This window comes from Furipterus horrens, unplaced genomic scaffold, assembly GCF_987537825.1.
Source record: "Furipterus horrens unplaced genomic scaffold, mFurHor1.1.pri manual_scaffold_4, whole genome shotgun sequence".
Classification (NCBI taxonomy): domain Eukaryota; kingdom Metazoa; phylum Chordata; class Mammalia; order Chiroptera; family Furipteridae; genus Furipterus; species Furipterus horrens.
The window spans coordinates 33,398,445-33,417,401 of NW_028327174.1; positions in this window are offsets into that span (position 1 = coordinate 33,398,445).

An 18,957-nucleotide genomic window follows, 5' to 3' on the forward strand; every position below is an offset into this window, starting at 1 on the left:
AAAGTCACATGGAGCCTTTGGTATATACTCTACACATGGTATAAATGATACTTTATTTTAAAAAGGATGTAACAACATCACCTCGATTAGGCCAATATTGTAAAAAATTTAATTTGAAGATGGCTTCCTGTTGTCTTTCCCCTTTGACAGAACACATTTAATAAACAATATTAGTTTTGCTTCCTAATGCACATATAACCTAGCAGAATTCAATATCTGACTTGCTTGCTTTTATTCTTAAAGAACCTGAAGGGATTTGACATTTTGTTTCATTCATTCACAGTCTCTTTTTTCATATCTAATGAACACACTCTACAACAATGGCCCTCAGATCTCCACCATCTGCAGGGGACGGCACACAGGTCATAGGCTAAGAACAACACCACATCAGTATTGAATAAAAAAGTGAAACTTCAAAGGCAGAGCTGGCTATGAGGTCTATGCTTTCAAGACCTCGTAGCTAGCTCCTCTTGTTTATTATTTTTTGTTTGATTGGATGATAATGTAGTATGTCATTCTATGGTCCATGACCTGTGGTCAATTCCCTATGGAGGAGCCAGATCAGGGAATATTTTCTCGTGAGCATATCTGTCCTAGTCAGGAAATAATAAAAACAACAGGGTAGGCACAAAAGATGTCTGAGGAGAGGGAACAAAATCCTTTACTATTGAAGAAGAGGATCTTGGGAGCTCAGCTCTGGGTCTTTTTATCTGGATGGTGATAATGATAATGATTCTCTCTGTAAATAATGTAGGCAAGAGGGAGACTTTTGTTACTTTGCTTCTCTCTCCCTTGTCAATTGCACTCTATTTTCCCTTATCGCTGTGGCAGAAACGTCAGACTCATCTTTACACTGCCATGATTAGAGTCCATCTCCACCTCTGAATAACCCAGGCATCAACTTTTTCAAGTGTTGGGCTGATACATTAAGTCTTAATGGAAAAATTTTCTTCTACTATAGGATGTCTCTGAGTTATGAATAGTTAATGTCAATTTATAGCTCAAGGGATGTGGCAGAGGAATCAATATGATAAGTTAACATCCACCTCCTGGCCACCCAACAACAATATCTTTTTTTAGGTATAATTATGCCTCAAAACTATACCATATTTTACAAAATATTACATATAATTAGCATTAGTTTTATTTTTATTGTGTTCTACATTTTATTAAATATTATTCTTAAAAGCTCGAAGCTACACAGTAGTGGTCCATGCTCTGATGGACTTATAAATTGAATTATTAGGAAGATACAGCTCTTATTATCATGATTGAGACGCTGGCAAGACAGAGAGAATAAAATCAAAAGATCCCAGGGTACATATATTCTGAACCAACCATACTCTTGCCCTCCCTTTACCCAGTTCTTAAAAGGCAGATAGAGAGAATTGTTCATGATATATATGTCTACATGTCAAAAGAATACCCAAACTTTTGGTGATGAGGGTGACAATACTGTGGTACCAACTTTCATTGTCAAGGGAGTCTTATCTTTATATCTCAAATTTGAAGTCATTCCTGAACAGAGTTCTGGCCTGTTTTGCAGTGTATTAGATAGGAAATAGGGATTCCATTGACAATCTCTGTTCTGACGTCCTGAAATTTCCCATTTGCCCTGGTCCCTCTGCATTAGCCCTCACATTGCCAGCTCTGGCTTGTCTCATCTTTTTTAGTAATCTCATCCATCATAGGAACTGTCAATTGGGTGCCTTTGAGTCCTGGGGCTTCCTGAAGATGTTCTGAGGACAATGTCCATCTGTCACATATTATTACCAGTTTTCCTAAACCCTGGAGTTAAGGAGTAGCAATTCTGACCTAGGGGAAGGTACAGAGAATCAGAAAAGAGTCTAGGATTTCTAGCAAGTCTGATTTCCTTTGCTGAAGCCTGCACCAACTCTTCATTGTCCTCCCTTTCTTCTAAAAAAATATTGTTCCCTGGACTGAGCCAGAGGTGAATAATTCAGGGTTCCTGCCTTTAGAGAATTTTCTAAAGACTTGAGAACAAATTAATATGCTCCCTGGTTATAGGACCTCTAGAAAGCCACCAGCTGGGGGAGAGTGAGCATGAAGGAGAGGGTAGAAAAGGCTTTCTCAAGGAGGTGCTTGATTGTGTGTCTTCAAAAATGAGTCAAGACCTGGTGGGTGACCAAAGGGCCTGGGTCTTTCCTGGCAAGGAGGGGGAGCTGGAGGGCAAGCCAGAGGAATGGAACTGGAGCTCAGTCCTGGGTCTTGGCAGAGCTTAATTACTTGCTTCTTCCTTAAGCCTGAAGTTGGGACTTGAAGCTGGAAAAAAATTCTCAGGTCAGAGGCAGATTTCTTTGCAGGCCTCAAAGCAGTCGGTCCCCTAAACCTTCAAATCTCTCTGGGAGGTCGTTACTTTTATGGTTAAAAAGATCCCTTTCAGACAGGAGCTTTTGATGACTTCCATCCGCCTTGAGTTCAGACACTGTCAGGTGGCTGCTTTCCTCTGTCAGCAGCGCTTGAACATTCTCTCCAGTAACTGCTGCAGCCAGTGATTCTTGCTGCACGTGTGCCTGAGATGCTTACACTTGCATGTTTGCTTTCAGGGACATTGATAACCGACCGAATTAAACCTTTCATTACAAAGAGCAGATTTGAAAATTGTAACATGGTTTCAGAAAGTAAGGTCTTCTGCTGGAATGGACACCTGCCAGGTTTTTCTGGTGCCCAGATTGCTGTGCTGGACTGTCCATATCTGCATAACAGTAGGGGTCCCCCCTCTTTGTTCAGAGTGCCCACTCCTTATTCCTGGGAGTTCCCAGAAGGGGAACCCACATGTTCTCATGCAACATATAACTGCCAGCCAACTGCAGTGCCATGAGTGTCTAATCCCCTCCCACCCCATCTTCCTTTCCCCAGGAGCATGGATACTAGAAGCACACCGACTGCCTAATTCTGGTTCCAACACATATCAGCTGTGTGGCCTGAGCAGGTTACTTAACCTTGTGCTTTCACAATACATTCATCTGGAGGGTACATTGAAATATTTATAAGACACCTAGCCAATACCTAATATATAGCAGAGCTTAATAAATGTTAGCTATTCTTTTTATCACTATTGTCACAACCTGAGTCCACTGCCTGCAAAGTTACTTAGTGAATTTCCTTTCTTGCTGGGTAGACCAATATCCATGACCAGGGAACAGCCTCTGAAAGTTTCCCAAGTATTCCATGCTCAGGGTACCACAAAGATTGTTTTCATACCTGATAGTGAGTCAACACCTTTGTGCCCAGGATCTGAAGAAGCCCGACTTACACTTGGAGTTCCAAGAGGCCCTCTTGAATACCTTTTGGCCTTCACTCCTGTATCCAAAGGTGCTTAAACCCAGTTTATGAGCTTTTACCTTCCATTTTCCTCTTCAACATTCCTGGCCCTTTTCTACACTGAAATCTCCTTTTTTCCTTCTTCAGTTAGGAAACCAGAGTTCTCATGCACAAGGGCTGGGGAAGTGGTGGGGAGGGAAGGACAGAGAGAGAGAGAGAGAGAGAGAGAGAGAGAGTTGGCTGTGAGTGTGGGAGGGGAATGTGGAGGGAGAGGAGTGTGAGTTATGCTAACAGAGGCCAGCCAAAAATGCAGGAATACCAATTGTTTTATTATCCAGTGACACCACTGGATTTTTTTTCTCTTTCAAGCAGATTCTTAAATTAGAGATTTTTAACCTTTTGGAATTACGATGACCAGTTCTTTTGAACAATAGTGTGTGGATTTGTTTTGAGTCTTGTTTGAAATTCCTCCCCATCCAGTTACATATGTAACATTTTGGGTATTTGCATGTGGTAAAGTCTGCAGATAACTTTGAGAATAAGAATATGGAATAGTGCCTCTGACTTGGCACTATATGATGACTCTTCTCAGCCTGAGAGTGTGACAATGGCCTAGGGGCTGGCTGGAAGGCTAGGGAATGAAGGTTGATAGGTGATTTGTTCAACATGTTGTGGACTGTTTGATTCAGGCCTTCCCTACTGAATCTTGAAAGGGACGGTTTGAATTTAAGTAAATAAATGCCTTACCCAATAATTGTTATTATGATTTATTATTTGATTTCTTTAAATTTGTAGGTTTAGGTTTGCATTTTAAATAATTAGGTTATTTAATTAACATAATTAAGCAAACTATTAATTAATTATTAATTAGTAAAATAGGAATAAAATAATTAGGTTATGTTTCCACAGACTTAGCCAGCAAACTTAGATTTGTATAGAGACAAAAACGAAAACTGTTTTATTTCATTATAAAGTAATTCAAGAGATAAGTCTTTGATCATTAAATATGTAGATGGTACAACCATTTTGGAAAAGAGTATGGCTGTTTCTTAAAAAGTTAACCTTACATTTACTGTATGATCTGGCCATTTTAGTCCTGGATATTTACTTAAGTGAAAGGAAAGTCAAGGTCTGTACATAGATTTGTACATGAATGCTCACTGCTGCTTTATCTGTAATAGCTCCAAAGTGTGGAAACAACCCGAATGTCCACAGGTCAACGAATGGATAAACCAGTCTTTCCCTGTTATGGAATACTACTCAGCAATGATAAGGAGTGAGCTGTTGACACAAACAACAGTATAGATTAATTTTAAAATAATTTCACCGAGTCAGTGATGCCAGACACCCCTCGAACAAAAAAGAATACTGTATGGTTCCATTATATAAATTCCAGAAAATGTAAATTAACCTAGAGTGACAGAAAGCAGGTCAGTGGTTGCCTGAGGATGATAAGTGGTAGGGCAGGAAGAAGTGAGAGGAAATCACAAAGGAGCAGGAGGAAACTTTTGGGGGTGATGCATATGCTCATTAACTTGATTGTGGTGATGGATCTACAGGTGTTTGCATCTGTCAAAACTCATCAAATTATAGACTTTCAATACACAGTCTATTGTGTGCCAGTTATGCCTCAATAAAGTTGGAAGAACAGTGCTAAAGAAAAACAAATGAACTTTTAATATCTTTCCATTTCAGATCTACCTATCATTAAATATTATTCTGCTGGCTCCTTTCGTTATTATTCAAGGGATCCTAAAACCTTAACTTTTATCAGCATTACCCATGCTTGTCACACTAAACACTGCTGCTTTCATTATAATAATAATACCACTAATATTCATAGAGAGCTTTCCATTGAACAGCGCCATTCTAATGCTTTGCCTAATATTATCCCATTTAATGCCTGGAAAAATTTCCTAATGTAGGTGCTAGAACTCACTCCTTTTTACATAAGAAGAAAGCAAGGCCAGGAGGTCAGGACATTAGTCCAACACAAAAACACAAGTGTGAAGGGTCCTGATTCAAAACCACACAGAGTCCTCCTCCTGTGCTCCTTCCTTTTTACTAATAGGACATAACCACAAATTTATTGACAGAAACAGAGAGTTAATGCAGAGACAAGAGCATGTTGCTGTAACATGTAGCTGTTTCCCAGGCTCTTTGTTTAGCTTCTTGCCCTCTATGACACTAATTCTTTGCTTCAGCTTTTAATTCCCCAGAGCAGTCTTCCAGCTCATTTTCTAGATTTCCCATTGACCTTGATGTCTTCCTAAAATCTGAGCTTGTTGTCTTTATGGTCTTCAATGTCTGCCTGTGCAGAGAGCTTTATTTGGTGGTTTTGCTTTTTTTAAAAAAATTATTTTTATTTTTTAATTACAATTGACTTTCAATATTAGTTTTGGGTGTATAACTTACAAAGTGATTCTCCCACCCCCAATAAGTCTAGCACCCACCTGGCACCATACCTAGTTATTACAATATTATATTCCCATGACTATTTTATACCTGCCAATTTATACTTTTAATCTCTTCTTCTTTTTCACCCATTCCCCCCAAACCCCCTCCCATGTGGCAACCATTAGTTTGTACTCTGTATCTATGGTTCTGTTTCTCTTTTGTTTGTTTATTTTGTTTTATTGATTTCACATATGGTATTTGTCTTTCTCAGTTTGACTTATATCAGTTATCACAATACCCTGTAGTTCCATCCACGTTGTTGCACATGGCAAGATTTCATTATTTTATGGCTGAATAATATTCCATTGTATATAGGTACCACATCTTTATCCATTCATGCATCAATTGACACTTAAGTTGCTTCTAGATCTTGGCAATTGTAAAAAATGCTCCAGTGAACATAGGTGTGCATATATCCTTTTGAACTAGTGTTCTGTATTTCTTCAGATAAATACCTAGACATGGAATTATTGGATCATATGGTAGTTCTATTTTTAATTTTTTGATAAACCTCCATACTCTTTTCCATAGTGGCTGCACCAATTTACAATCCCATTAATAGTGCATGAAGTTTCCTTTTTTTCACATCCTTACCAACACTTGTTTATTGGTTTATTGATGATAGCCATTTTGACAGCTGTGAGGTCGTATCTCATTGTGATTTTAGTTTGCATTTCTATGACGATTAATGATGCTGAAATCTTTACATATGCCTATTGGTCATTTGTCCTCTTTGGAGAAATGTCTATTCAGGTCCTCTGTTTTTTGTTTGTTTGTTTTTCTGGTGTTAAGTTGTACGAGTTCTTTATAAATTTTGAATATTAACCTCTTATCAGATGTATTCTTGGTGAATATATTTTCCCATTTTGTAGATTGCCTTTTTGGTTTGTCCATAGTTTCCATTACTGTGCAAAAAATGTCTGCTTTGAGTAGATACACCTGCCAGATCTTCAGGTAGAAGAAATCTGTGCACAAGGAAGGGATGGATTCTGTTCAAGATCAGGATATGTATCAAAATCTCTGCAAGGGATACAGAGTAAAAGGACAAGGTAGCAGACAAAATAAGAGAAGACAGGCCAGGAGATTCACAGGGACTCCGGCAGAATCCAGTACAAGAGGCACCCTAATGGTACTACTAAATTTGCTGGGAAGTCCACAGAGCTAAAGGGCATCAGTGGGGCTGCTGAGTGCTGGGCAGGTAGGACTGGCAGGAGGAGAGAGCAGAGTTGACAGAGCAGCCTCTGAGGAGCCCCTGAAGCATGTCCTCAGGAGGCAAGCTGTCCACAGATGCATCTAGGAGCTGATGGCCTCAGGCCTTGGGCCAGCTTTGCCTGGATTGACAAGGATTGCCAGAAGGTCCTAAAAAATATGGCTTCACAGTCTTTTCACAGTTCTGCCAGTCTCTTAGATTATTTTGGACTCTCTCTCGTTTTATTTTTAATCAGTAGGAGAAAAAAAAGAAAGATTACAATAAAAAAACATATGGAGGCCTCTTCTCAAGCTGAAATCCTTTGCTCTTTCCTCTAAACCAGTGATTTTCAACCTTTTCCATCTCATGGCACATATAAACTAATTACTAAAATTCTGTGGCACACCAAAAAATGTTATTTTTTTTGCAGATCTGACAAAAAATAGATATAATTTTGATTCATTTACATCAAATGGCTATTGTGTTGGCTGTCATTTTTCCTGGCAATCTAAGGGAAAAGAGGTCAGTGCCCCTGACCAACTAGTCAACTAGTGCATGTTTTAAAAATTCTTGCAGCACACCAGTTGAAAATTGCTCCTCTAAACGGAAGGAAGTAACTTCCCCACTCTTCAAGAATCCAAATGTTTTCCAGTTTCTAGTTGAACAAATCTCTCAGGTAAATATACTATCATGGTTCACTCCTTCATTTATTTGTTCAAACACTAATTGAGCACTCCCTAAGTACCAGTATCTATGCCAGAAACACACAGTACCAAGAATAATTCTTAGTCATTGCCAACACTGATTCCACAGTCCAGGATGGGAGATGATTAAAAGACAGTGCGCAAGAACGGGGGGAGTCTCAAGAAGAAATATTTAAGGCAGGGGTGGAAGTACAAGAGAAAGTGGGGTGGAGGTTCAGAGATGTCTCCTGAAAGAAGTGACACTAAAGTTGAGAAGAGTCTTTCCTAGATCTCTTAGTAACTCAAAGCCTTAATTTACAGAGTTTGGAGATTCTAATAGCTTAAATTTTTCCAGGATTGTTTTCTGGAAGCCCATTAAATCCATTAAAAAACAAACAAACAAACCCACAGAACAATATAACTTAAGCAGAATGAAAACTCAACAGAATTTTTAATACAGATTTAAAGTGGTTTTGTAAGAGTAGTCAACACGGAGAACTTGTGATCCAAGGACCTGGCATATCCTCAAGAATTAATTAAATTAACAGCTTTGAGGAAAATGGAGATGTACATTCATTTATTCATTCTCTCATTCATTGAATAAATAAATAAATATACTCCTTGCCAGTCAAGGTACTAGGTACTGGGTATTCAGAAATAATTTTTTTTACAGGTAGACCTCTGCTAATCTCTAGTTTGATTTTATGGAAGATATTTAGCTCATGCCACAATTATCACTTGTCATTGTTGTCACAACCAGGCCGCTGTCTAAATTATTCTAATCCAGTGTGATTTTGCTCTTTGGTTATTACTAAAGCCATGCATACTGACAAAAGGACCTTGGCCCATAGACATCTGTTTCCTACATGTTTGTGAAGAAGTAGTAGAAATAAATATATTATAATGAACAAAGGGCATATTTGAAAATGCTTCTGTTGTTGGATGACTTGAAGCAATGGACAATTACTATATTTTTGTGTATATGAGATAATAATCACATTTAAAATGTACTTTTAACTACGTTCTCTAAATTGTCTTATGAAAATGGGTATCCTCTCTGAAAACTTATTTTACCTTTCATTTTGGAAGGGCGTATTCATTCCACTGTTCAACTTAGGATGCTGCGCTGCCAGTTTTATAAGATTGTGGTCTTAATGCTAATCTACTACATCAGGCTGGAGTTTATCTGACAGGAAAACTTGGAGCAGGCCTTATGGGATGATTTTGGCACTGCACACTGGAGTGGAAAACATGCCCAGGCTGCAAGAAAGCCTGGCTTGACTGCTGTAGGGAAGACAGCAACTGTCTGAGAGACAATAGTATAGGAAGGTCCTGGCGCCTCTGTGAGAGGGGCAAGGTCATGGAACTGAGGGTGGTTTCACAATGACAGTCGCACAAGCCAAGTTAGAAAAAGAACACTGCCCCGATCACTACCATAACTGTCTTTTCAACCCAAAACACTTCATGTGCAAAAAGAAGATGCCAAATGAAGACAGACTACTCACTTCAGAGGTTTTTCATCTCAAGCCTAGAAAAACCCTGATGCACAGGTGTAACTGCTTGTGTGTGTCAAACCAAAAGAGGGCATGAAATGACCCTCCATTTGACGTGGAAAGGTTTTGAATCTATTCTTACAATTTTGGTAAAAATTTATGTGCTTTTTTATATGTATGAGCCTGTTGGGTGAGAAAAAATTAGTTTTCTCTTTCTTTTTTTGTGGGAGGCTTGGTTTTGCTTTTAATATACATGTAAGCTCTGAGCTTTGTCATGGAAAAGTGTTTAGCAATGCTGATTTCTAGGAATAAAGACAATGATGGTATACATATTTTGACTCAAAGTTAAAAAAAAAATGCTCAGGACTTTGTGACGACCTCTTGTGTTGCTGTTCCTGGAAGCTGTGTGGCTTTCTTGGAAACATGAGAACTTGTGAATGTTTGCTCCACTGGACACAGAATCTAGGATAAAAATAAAATTTGATTAAGGCAAAATGGGAAATATAATTTTATACTTCCTCCCTTTGCCGAATAGAAAAATTCTACAATAAAAGTATGTTCACACAATGAGGCCCGTTAGACCCCACAGATGATGATGCTGTGAGTTGAGTGATGTGGACTCTGAGTAACTGAGAAAAGTAAAGCATCTCTCCAGCCACGTAACCATAAGGGGGGTGAACTGTATGCAGGAGTGTGGGAATGGGAACTGTATTTCCCTTGCCCTTCTTGTTATGGGAGAGAGGGTGCATGATATAGAAAGAGCTGAAATATTATTCAATTGTCAATTCCTTTGCACCAAAGAGCATGATCTCCTCATGCCTAGCATGGTTTCCAACACAAAGTAAATGGTTATTATTAAGTTGAACTGGGTTAACATTCTGGGTTCCACTAGGAGCGTCAAATATTGAAGTGAGCACCACACTTTGAAACCCAGAAGAGGCAGAAACTGTGTAAGAAATGTTGACTATTTGCAAGGAGATAAAGAAATGAGCCTGATGAAAGTCAGTAGCTAGGGGAAACTCCTGAGATGGTGGTGGTACATGATAGTCCACAGGCACAATGGTTTCCAAGGAGGGCCCTTCCAATGAAGCATAAATGAGAGTGGCCTGCAGGTTAGTACTACATTGAGAAGGGCAGGGTCATATAATTGAGTGTGTTTTCACAAGAATTGAGAGAAATGGCATTTTCTGAATAGGTAACTCAAGAATGCTCAGCAGCATGTGCAGAAAAATGCATATTAGTGCATTCATACTAACAGCCCAGCTCTGGGCAAAGTCTACCACTCAGGAGCAGCTGTGGCCAGCTCTAAGCTCTTCCCTTAAGCCCTCAGAATTTGTCTGTAAATGACAGCACAGAAATCTTGTGAAACTGTGTTAACATAAACAATTACTTTAGGTTTTTACTCCAACTTTCTTCTCAAATCCCCACCCCACCATTGTCTGGAGTCCTGTCCTTGTGACTCCTTGTAAACACAGTTCTTTTGGGTTGAGAGCTAGATAGATCACGTCATGTAGCTTGTGCATGCAAATAGTATACCCATGCAAATAGTATACCCATGAGCATGTCCCAATATATGCTTTTCTGGCTGGACTTCAGTTTCTACCCCCATATCAGGACCTCCTTCTACAGGGAGAAAACATCTAGACAATGTTAGAGTCCTAGACTAAACTGGTTACTAAGAAAAACCAACAGTCATGGGGAACTGGGGGAGTCTGACTCCTTTTTCTACCATGTACAGATATATTTGTTTCACTTATTTTCCTTTTGTATGTCAGTCATGATCCTTGAAAAGTGGGTTTGTTTTGTTCATTTGTTTAACTGTGAAGACTTCAGAGGTTTTTTTTTGTTTTCTTTTAATCAAAAACATTTTTTAAAATTGCTTAAGGTGCAACTCCCTCTCCTTCCCCTTCAACTCCCTTTCCTTCTCCTACTTTTCTGAAAGCAATTGCCAAAGGATGTATATTAGAAATAGGAAGCAATCCAAGCATAAAAATAACCAAAGATATTTTCTATTAATACTGTGTTAAATTATTAGGAATGTAGTGGATTAAAGCAATTTGAACTTTTTTTTTTCATTGATTGAGAAGTCAGAGGGCTTGAAATCAAAGTATCAGTAGGGCTGCATTCCTTCTTGATGGAGTTTGGGGGATAAAATCCATTTCCTTGTATTTTCTAGCTTTTAGAGACTGCCTGCATTCCTTCGGTTATGGCCCCTTCCTTCATCCTGAAAGCCAGCCATATAGTATTTTCAAATCTCACTCTTTCTATCTCTGACCTGTGCTTCCATTATCACATCTCCTTCTCTGACCCTGACTCTCCTGCCTACCTCTTTTCCTTATAAAAACATTCATAATTATAATAAACATGCCCAGATAATCCAAGAGAATCTCCTCATATCAAGATCTTTAACCTCATCACATCTACAAAATTACTTTTGCCATGCAGAGTAACATCTCCACCAGTTTTTGGGATTAGGATATAGACACACCCAAAGGGCATTATTATATGGCTCTTTTTGATATTTACTCTTCTTGGACTCCTGTTATACCATTAATTCATGTTGCAATAAATCCTTGAATTCTAAAGAACTTTAATTAAATATTTTTCATCAAATTTTAGCCAATTAGATCATTTCACATTTTACTGAGCCTATATACAAAGCAATGCATTAGGTGCCAAATAATTGTAATACTAAAACAACCATGTATAAATGGCATCTTGATTTTTCCTTCCACAGAATGCATTATTTTCTTAGCTGTCAGAATTAATGTATTAATGCTGCTAAGTTTCTGAAAAATGTTAGAGACTATCACTTTATTGTTAAGACCTTAATATGTTGAGGTCTTAAATTGAAAAAAGTAAGATGCTTTATATAAATTAAAATGTTGCACTACCTTAAAGATAAATGTAAAGAACTGGTAAGTGTTTAAGATTTTTCTATTCTTGCAAGTAAACATGTTAACCTGCCTTAGTTTCATTGGTGCTATTAGAAGACATGAGATTCCTGGGTCAGAGACAATGGATAGTTTATTACAGCAATGGCAGTAGCCCAAGTGTCTGTACTTTTGCATTGATTCCCTAGACCCCAGTTGCCATAGGATGATGCAAAGAAGGCTAGATAACATCTGCACACTGATGGGCTGTATTACGTGAGAAGAACATTGAACTTAGGGAACCTGAGTCTTTTATAATAGGCAGTAAACACGCCTTCCCTTTGCTCTGGAGGGAGACACTCTCTGTCTTCCAAGGTCGTTTGTTATACAGACTGGAACAAGAACAGTAAGTGCCTTGCTCATAATATACACAGAAACATCCTTATGTATTTACTTTTTAAAAATATTTGTATTGATTTTAGAGAGAGAGGGAGAAACACTGATGTAAGAAAGAAACATTAATTGGTTGTTTCTCATATGTGCCCCAACTGGGAATTGAACCCCTCACCTAGGTATGCGCCCTAACCAGGAATCACACTCCCATCGTTTTGGTGTACAGGATGACACTCCAACCCACTCAGCCACACCAGCATAGCAGCATCTTTATTCTTAAAAATAAATCCTTTTAGGTATCTATACCTGAATGTTTCTTAGAGACCTCAAATTACTTATGTTTTGAATTAAAATATTCTATTTCTACAAAACTTCTCCTTTATTTTATCTTAATTAATGGAGCTGCTGCTATCCACTCAGCGTCTCAAATCTGAAACCTAATATTAATTCTAGATTCTTCTCTATTCCTCCATCTATAGTTGTAAAAATAAATAATCTGGAGCTGTCTCTTTTCCTTTTGTCCCCACTTTCACTAATAAAATTAAAGTTTTTCAATGCCTATTTGTTCTCTGAGACCAACTTCTAAAAACTAGTAGAGCCCTGACCAGCGTGGGCATCATCCCACAAAATGAAATGTCACCAGTTCAATTCCTGGTTAGGGCACACACCTGTGTTGCAGGTTTGGTCCCTGGTCAGGCCATGTAGGAGAGGCAATTGATCGATACCTCACATTTATGTTTCTCTCCCTCTCTTTCTTCCTCCCTCCCCCTTCTCTAAAAACAAATAAATAATTTTATTTTTTTTTAAATAATGAATTTTCCTAAAAGTCTACTTGAATTTTTTATCATTCTCATCCTCAACACTATATAATGGATCTCCATATTTTAAAGGAAAAAAAAAAAAAGGGCATGGTGCCATAGGAGTTAAGAGCCCAGAAACCCAGGGTAAAGTTTCCTGCCCTGAGTGCTCCAGTTGTTGAGAGAGGGTCCTGGTCCTGGCACTATGGCTGACTACCCTGTCATGGCCTCCACATTAGGGGGGATAAAGAGAAGGCCCTAGGACTCTATAGATCCTGGCTGACCCTTATCCCCTCTTCCTACACTACATTCAGAGCCTAACAACAACCATCAGCTTTGAAACCATCAGGACTAATTTAATTTCATCCTTTAACTCTGTTTATTTTAATATTTCAAGGAGCTCCACAGGACCAGGTACTCCTACACCTCCACACATAGCTCTGTATATCTCCTTTCATGACCCCGTGGCCCATCTCTCGTCAATACCACCACCACCTCCAAACTGTCTCCTGGGACTCATAATCAGATATCAGGGAAAATCCCTTATATCCTAAAACTCTTCTGTGAACATTGCCTTTACTGCCAAATCCCCATCACTCTTTATTCCCCTAGGTGAAAAACCTGCTTCACCCCTAAGGACACTGCTTCCTCTTTTAACTGTGACACTTCTTTCCTCCCTCTCATTGTGGTGTGGAGGAAACTGCTATTTCCAGGTCTTCTTCCTGATTATAAACCCCAGCTTTGAGTCTGAAGTCATCAAACCATCAAACTACCTACTACCTTCTCCTTGCAGTTGCCCCTCTCCCTGATTCCTTGAACATTTGAGTTCCTGGCTCACTGTCACTGACTCTGATATTGTCTGTCATAACTCTCAGTGATTTCATTTTTTTTTTTTTTTTTTTTTTTTTTTTTGAGGACAGTCCTTCTACTCCCTTGCTTCTCTTGGCCTTCTTTGCTCCAATGACCTTATCTTCCACTTTACCTCAGCTATTGACTCTCTTATCATAGCCAACTCTTCATTATGACTAATAATTATAAACTGTCTATAGTCTCAATTTAAGTTCCTATTCACTGATCACTGTTCCTAATTTCCTCACTCACTCTTCATTCCAAAATTCCTCTCACCTCATAGGTACTGCTTGCTAGTCATTGATCTTATCATCTGATCACTGTGACTTATCCTTTCATGTTCTCATACCCCTTCTTTCCTAGTTTATATTTTATGGTCTGATGGTGGAATAGTATCAGAAAATGGGACCAGAGGTGCTAGCAAATATTTTTAAATATTAACTAAGAGAGGTCTGCCATTGTCTGGGGGATAAGGTAGAGGAGAAACACTCAAGCCTGTTCCCTATTGTCCAGGAATCCCATTTTGGCTTTAAACTTGTACATTTCAGAGAGGAGAATCAAAGCTTTCTAAGGAGCTGGATCTTTAGGAGATAATTGAGTGCTCCGTGAAACTCATATATGCTGCTGCGGGGAGGGGAATATTTTATCTCCTCCCCAAAGTGGCTGAAGTGTTTTTCTAACTACATGCAGTTCTCTTTCTGAGAGAACTCTGGTAAAGACTCTTTCCTGAGAATTTAGTAAAATCCCAGGGATAGTTCAGTGACCCTTATGAATTTAAGTCACTGGCTATTGTGTAGCAACCTACCCTTGAATTAGGCTTTGGGAATTAAAGAAAGCTGAGCACAAAGGAGGTGATATTTGAACTTGATAGGAGATGGCAGTTGAACTTGATTTAGCAGAATTAATAAGAATTTGCGTGAAATGAGGGAAGGATTTTTACTGGCAAGAAAGATAATAACCAGCAACATTTTTTTTTGTTGTTTCATACTATTTAAGAAAATTTAGACCTCTACTCCTGTATATTCATACATCATATGTTTATAGCTCAAAGTAAATAGGATTAACAAGATAAAACCCAACTTTATAAATCCTCTTTTATATGTGCAAAATAAATATTTTTAAGAAGGTTTGATTTATTTACAGTTTTAATTAAATGAAAATTACAGATAAAAGATGCTATACCACTCATCTTCCTAGGAAAAGAAAATATTGCAATGTAATTAAAAGGACGCCTCAAATTATAATTAGATTTGAAATTTAATTATGACTGGAATACTTCATCCTTATGCACACTGACACCTTCTTGATACATAACCTTTTAAAATATTTTTATTATATTTGCTCTAAGATCTTAATCTGTGGACTAAATAAAATCCTAAGACTCCTAAGAAGTATTAGAATACAATGTGCTCTTTTTTTTTCCTAGAAAAAAGTATTGTGTTTCAGAATTCCTCTTGTGACTATTGCTAAATCTTAGTACAACTTTTAGCTGAAAAACTCTAAAAACCTCTAGCACATATGGGTTGGTATAATAACAATTTTTATAGCTACAGAGAACATCCTTTTGTTCATACCTGATAGAGTTACTTATGGAATGTGAACTGTATATACATAAATGTACTGCAGCTATTTGAAGGTATCTCTTCTGCAGGGAGCCCTGGTTAAATACATTTGCTATAATTAACTTCCTGTGGCACAATTTGACACTTCTTGCAGCTTAGCAAACAATAACTTTCACAGTAAAAATGATTTAGTTAGAGCATAATGTGCACTGTAGAACTGTTTTAAGATAAAGATCCCCAATATGCAATTATTATTAGCTTGATTTGGAAAATATTGTGGTAAAAACTATTTGAAGAATTGCCACTTTAGCTTATCTGGTGTCGAAGAATGCACTTAATATAAATTGAAAGTCTTTATTCATGAGTCAAAGTCTGAATTCATAGCCTTTGTGGAAATCTTTAAAATACTTGTTTGTTAAATAATTTTTAAAAATATATCTAAAACCATGTGCTGAGCATTTACTAAATTTTGTATATTATATGATGGCTCTAATTTAACCATACTTATTAAGTTAATTCATCTTTATGGTAGTAAAAAGAAAATGCTTGCTTTTATAAACTCTGAATAAAAATACAAAACAACAAATTCTGATAATCTGAAATAGATTCATTTTCATTGTACTGAATTTGAACTTATATGTTTCACTTAGCTCCTCCTTACTGAATCAATTTTCGCCAGACAACTCCTGCTCCTAGATGAACTGAATTTCTACAAATGGCCTGCCTCTGTTGTCCACTGTATAGGCAAACCTCTCATTGAAGTCCTTATATCTTTTGAAAGGACTTCAAAGGTTCATTGACATCCAAAACTTTCCTTGAAGTTAAGTCAAGTTTTGCCTGTTTTAGGGCTGCAGGATTTCATCCAGAAAAGCCTGGGTGGTTAACAAGGAAAGAGCATGTTAACCTGGTTGGATTTCATCACAAGTGGAATTTGGTCTGACAATTTTGGCTCTGTTAGGGGGTTAAAAGCATATTCAGCTCTGGAAATGATAAAAGGATTCCCCTACCTGGTTTTATATAGCACAATAGCTGAAAGACCAGCAGGTATTTCCAAGCATCTTTTAGTGCACGTCCCAAACTGCTACACCAGCTGGATCTTCAGTGAATGAAATAACCCTGCTGCTAAAGCATTTGAATCTCAAAGTCATTGACAGTAAAAATCCAGGTGGCTATGCAAATTGGTCATTTCCTTAAATTGTAATTTGAGTTTCAGTAGGTGAGCCCTGCTAATTATGACAACCAACATTTATGTAGCACGTTTCAATTCACGGACCAGATTTTATGTATAATATCTCAATTAGTCTTCACTAAAACTCTATGAGATGAAGTAATAGAAGTTCAGAGATGAAGTGATTTGTCCAAGGTTTCACAGGGAGTAAATGGTGAGCCAGGATTTGAACCCAGACATTTGAAGCCCAGACACTGTAGGCTTTCCTTTAGACTAAGAGGGATTGCTACTGTGGATGATTACTGATTCATAGATCTTGATTCAAAGAAACAAGAGCTGCTTTGTCTTCTTTGGGGGGTCCTATTTCTATAGGTCCCTATGTGAAAATAGGATAAGTTATATTTTGAACTTTGGGCTTTTATTACTAAATCTTCTTATTTTTCAAGAGATCCTGGAACTTCAGATTTATGTGGGCACCATGCCAATTTCTACATGTTGAAAACTGTTACTTTGGGTCCTTGTTCCCAACTCTGTATCTTTTCCTTGTAGTAGAATTACATATCTATTGCCTTTACCATGTAACTCTATAGGGCTTCCTAATAGAACAGATAGAGTACAAATTACTCACCCCATTTGGCTGCTTTTGGATTTTGTCATGTGACTTGGATTGCTCAATAAAATGTGGAAAATGTGAGCTGTGGCTTTAAGAAGCACTTTTTAAATCTCCTATTCCACTTGTCCTCCTGCATTTACTTTAAGAAAGGTTTTTTCTGTAGCCCTAGATGGAGTAGATGTAGAGCAGACTAGAATCTTACCTTCAGTTTGTAACCAAGTAAATCCTAGCAGATGCCAGCGGATTCCTATTAACCCCAGCAGAGCCGCAGCCAATAATCAGGCCATGAGCAAGCAATAAATGTTTGTGGTTGAAGTCATTGAGATTTGGGGGTGTTTGTTCTGCAGCAAATCTTGACCAACTTAAATGTTTTTTTGATACATAGTTTTATTTCGTTTTTTAAATTAAATGTCCATTTCTATGATACATGATCTGTATATTGCATTGTGTGCCCACCACCCAAAGTCACATCTTCTTCCATCACAATACATTTAACCTTCTTTACCCTTCACTATGCTTACCCCCCTTCCCTCTGGTAACTACCATAGTGTTGTCTTTGTATATGAGTTTTTCTTTCTTTGTGTTTGTTAATTTATTATTTTTAGTTTTATATCCCACATATGAGTGAAATCATATGGTTCTTAACTTTTTCTGACTGACATATTTTGCCTAGCATAATATTCTCAAGGTCCATCCATATTGTCACAAATGGCAGTATTTCAGTCTTTCTTATGACTGAGGAGTATTCCATTGTATATATGAACCACATTTCCTTTATTCAATCATCTATCAAAGGACACTTTGGCTGTCTCCATATCTTGGCCACTATAAATACTGCTGCAATGAACATAAAAGTGCATACATCTTTATAAAGAGATGTTTTCAAATTTTGGGGGTAGATATCCAGAAGAAGGATTGTTGGGTTATATGGTAACTCTATTCTTAAATTTTTGAGGACCCTCAGTTTACACATTAAAAAAAAAAAAAACATTGCAGTCCAAGTTAAATAAATCTATAGACTGCATGCAGCCTGGGGGCAGCTGCCTGAGTTTTGTGAGATGGATCTTGGGCCATATCATCACATATTTAGACCCTAACATTTAGACCTCTGGGGAAAAATTTATGTCAAATGTTGGGTGCATGTAATATTTAGAGAAAAGAGGCTGTTAGTTTAAGGCCTGATACCTAGACAACCTTGGTGCTCTCTGTCAGGACAGATATATAAACTAAGGCATATAACTAATTGAGGATGTGGGAGTGAAATGAGAGACTTGTCACTTACTTGAATTAACAGGACCAACCTACATTTTCCTCTGTTAGCACTATTTTATACATACAGGCCTGATCCTTAGAGAAGGTATTTGTTTTTTTATCATCCATATTTGTTACAGGCAAAGATTTTTAAAGTCCCTGGATAAAGTTAGACAATTTGGACCTATATTTATCATTTCATTCTTCTTCACTCTGAAAGAGAAATCTTTGTTACTGAGAGAAATATCATGCTTACCAGGTCTTGAGAAATGCAACAATTTATTTTACAGAGCAAACATCACCTGCGGAATTAAATAAGATTTACTTCTCTGCAGAATTCAAGA